Here is a 3,967-nt window from a genome sequence, read left to right as displayed (position 1 = left end):
GCAACGGCTAGTATTTTAATTAACAGCCAAAACATGTAGTTTTACTTTCCAACAATGACTTCTCTTGGGTAAATGCCTTCTCTCTGGGCCCAACAGTTTATAAAGGCCAGATTTTCCTCCCGTCAAATGCCAAATTTCTAACAATCAACCATTTTTCTCGTAGCTTTCTTTTGCCCGCATTTTCTTTTCTCCCAAAATAAACAAATTTTCTCTGCTACCATTTCTTTAACCACAGGGCCGGTATTCCTTTATTGTGAATGGTCATTATGTATTAACCCTGGTCATTCAACGTTCAAATAAACGGACACAAGATTTGTCGGACAGGTCGTTGTAAACAACATGACATAAACACAAAAAAAAAAAAAAAACTGAAATAAACCCCTACTTCGACCATAGGCAAAGTATTCTTTTCAGTTTTTCGAGCAGAATGCTGTCAAACTCCATATGAAACAGCGCGCAAACTATGTATATATACCAATAGCTATACTGACCTTCTTCTTACTTCCTTTCAGTGATTGTGACCACTATGTCTATATCCTCCTCAGTTTCCACTTCCATTTCTGGTCTAGAAGGGATAGACGAGCTGAATTTTTGCCGAAATTTATGCCAGTCGCATATTGTTGGGCTTATATCTACAGATACAAAGGTAATATCTAGTACCTCCTGCCTGTTCCTGGTAATAAAGGTCGGTTTATCCCCTTTATTACAAATCGCCAGATTGCAACTTATAATATATTCAATGAGCAGCTCGCCTCTTTCGTTGACATCCGAACTTACCCATATCTTGTGATGTGCATTAGCATCACTTCCTACAATGCGGCTCTTCTTCCCTACTGAAGCGGCTTCAACCAGCGACTTAAGGTTTGTTGGCGTCATCTATGAATCGTGTGCCATATATAGGGACGCCAGCCAGTTATGAGACTTGTTTATTTCAAGGCTGGCTACTACCAAATCTTAGCGACTGAAGAAGAAAAATATTAACTGCCTGGTTCACTAACTGTTTTTTACTCAAGTGAGTCGAGTCATTCACTCCAATATTTGTTATTCCTTTTTAAATCAGCTGGTTTTGACAGAAGGGCGAACAAAAATCGCTCACTATCAGTGATACAAAGTTAGTGAACTAGGTAGTTAAACTACTCTTTGCAAGAATACAGGCTCTTTAGAGCACGTCGTAAAAAACGGAAGTATATTGGGATGCGTTTACACACAGCTCAAGGAATACAACTAAATTACAAGATCGGCAAAACGTATCTCCTGGAAGCTTTTCTGCGAATAGGTCGATAGCATTAATGACACCGCCAAGATGAAAAAGTTTCTATCAAAAACCCATGTCCACACTGAAACTTTAGTAGACGTCATGGGAGTGAGAGCAGAGACAACGGAGGACATGTTGAGGCTGAAAACCCATTTTCTACAGAGTACGACGGGACTCACGGAGACACCGGAATCTTGGAATAATGATGTTGATCGAAGGTTTATAATTACGGAATTTATGGTGAAGGAATCCTTGAGGAGCATCAAACCATTTAAGTCACCCGAACCTGATGAAATATTTCCGGCGTTAATACAGAAGGAGACCGACTATCTGGCGCCAGGCCTGGCCAATATTTTCACAGCGTGCCTGGGAATTGCATATACTCCGAATGCCTGGCAGGAGGCACGGGTGGCATTTATACCCAAGCGCGCAAGGCGAGTTAAGCGACTCCAAAGGCCTACAGACCCATAAGCCTTACGTCTTTTCAAATCAAAAACATTAAAGGTATTGCGGACACCATAATAAAGCGTATGACATCCAGCGAACTGCTCAACTACAAACGGCATGCCTATGTCCAGCGAAGGTCGGTTAAGACTTCCCTTCACGAGGATGTGCATAAAATAGAAGAATCATTTGATGCCACAACCTACATACTGTCGGTATGCATTGACATCGAGGGAGCTTTTAACAATGTGCGGAGCGACACACTGATCCAATCCTTAGACCAGTTCCGGGTGGACCAGGTCCTTAGAGACTGGATTAACCATTTGCTAAGGAAAAGGTGAATAAATTGTGTGTCCCATGGTATAAATATAGGGGGCATTTTATCGCCACTCCTATGGGTGACCACCATAAATGACCTACATATTACGGATGCTGACTGAGGAGGGATTTGAACCCACCACTCCAACTAAAGTACTTGAGACCATTCTAGATATCCGACCCATTGACATACAGATTAAGTGTGAGGCAGCCACTGCGGCAATGAGACTTTGGCGATGGGAGAATAGATAGAGGATAGGAGCAAGTCATGCCATCGCGGTATAATCTAGGCGACGATAGGAAACCTTCAAGAAATGATAGAGGTTTCCGATCAGATACCTGAGAGGTCGAGTGCGAGACACTGCTGCCTGCGCCACAGTCTTAGACTGACTAAACCTTAGGAAGATCATTTTACATGGATGGATCAAAGCTAGAAAACAGAGTGGGACTGGGCATCTACATTGAGAACCCGGTGACTGAGATCTGTTTTCGATTGCCTGACCATAATACGGTCCTGCAGGCAGAGACCCGAGCGATCACGGAATGCATTAGTTGGTGTGGTGTTAACGCGAGGATGTCGAATTTGAACATCTGTTCGGACAGTAAACAGGCCATAAGGGCAATAACAATCAGGATTGTTTGGGTGCCGGGCCATAGCGGAGTAATTAGGAATGAGAAAGCAGACGATTTGGCTATAAAGGCTAGAGCGTGGGCGACGAATGCGCATGCAACCCTGTGGAACAGCGAAACGATCGGTAGGACGGCGAAAATCCTATGGGGAGACCCAGATCATGAAAGGACGTGGCTATTACTGAAAGAAAATAAGAAGGAGGTATCGTAACGGGACACATAGGACTGCGCACCCTTATGTAAAATCGGTGCTGCAAGGGTAGCATGTGTAAGGCTTGCGGGAAGATGATGAGACGTCTAACAGATACCTGTACTTAGGTGGGACACGATACCAGATATGAATCAACTAATGGGCGTGATATGGAAAACAATTAAGAATTTTTTAAGTAGCACTGAATTCCTAACTTAGATTTTATTTTACTATTTTTATCTATTTTACTATTTTTGGTATTTAGGCCGCTCAACAAGCTGATAACAGGCTTAGGTGTATGTCCACAGAGGAAAGGGGTGGATCATTATCCGCACCTCTTTTCAATCTAACCTACTTCACGCCAACGACTGTCAGTCAACCCTGACATTTGGGTGAACTGAAGCCATCTTCATGTATTTCCGCATTTACTCCCACCAACTAAAGCGCAAAGTGGAGGATGCTACCACGCAAGAATTAAAAAAATTAACATTTTAAAAAGGTGCACCTATTAATCTGGAACTAATTCCTTAGAACAAAGCCGTCATTTTTTCGCATTGGTGGTGGTGTGGGTGGGACTGGCAATATTGAAAAATATCATTTCTCGCCATCATATATAACACCTCCACACCCTCATGCCACAGACGTCTTTCTCTCTTCTTTGTCGCAGTTGCCTGAGTGCCCGAAACGACCTGCAACACTTTCTTTCAAACACTCCAAGCACTGCCTCGGCTGCATTCACAAGTACCCATTCTTCAGAGCCATATAACAACACAGGTAGTATCAGTGTCTTGTATAGCGTAATATTCGTCTGTCGAGAATCCAAAGTAGAATATTTTTGCCAGAATTATTCTTCTCTTTATCTCGAAACTGGTGTCATTCGTTTCGGTTACGGCGGTGCGAGGTAGATAAAGCTGCTGACTATCTCAAAGTTGTGGTTAACAACTTTCTCCATTTTCTTTATCTGATCGGTGTTACAAGGCGTTTTGGTAGATGAAGCATCCATTTCGTCTTATCTCTATTTACTGCCAGACCCATTTTCACTGACTCTCTTTTGATTCTTTCAAGGCTGCAGTTACTACTTCCGGTGACCGAACTATGATGTCTATGTCATCGGCATAGGCGAGTAGCAT

This window comes from Stomoxys calcitrans, chromosome 3, assembly GCF_963082655.1.
Source record: "Stomoxys calcitrans chromosome 3, idStoCalc2.1, whole genome shotgun sequence".
Lineage (NCBI taxonomy): Eukaryota > Metazoa > Arthropoda > Insecta > Diptera > Muscidae > Stomoxys > Stomoxys calcitrans.
Note: the sequence above shows the minus strand (reverse complement) of the source record.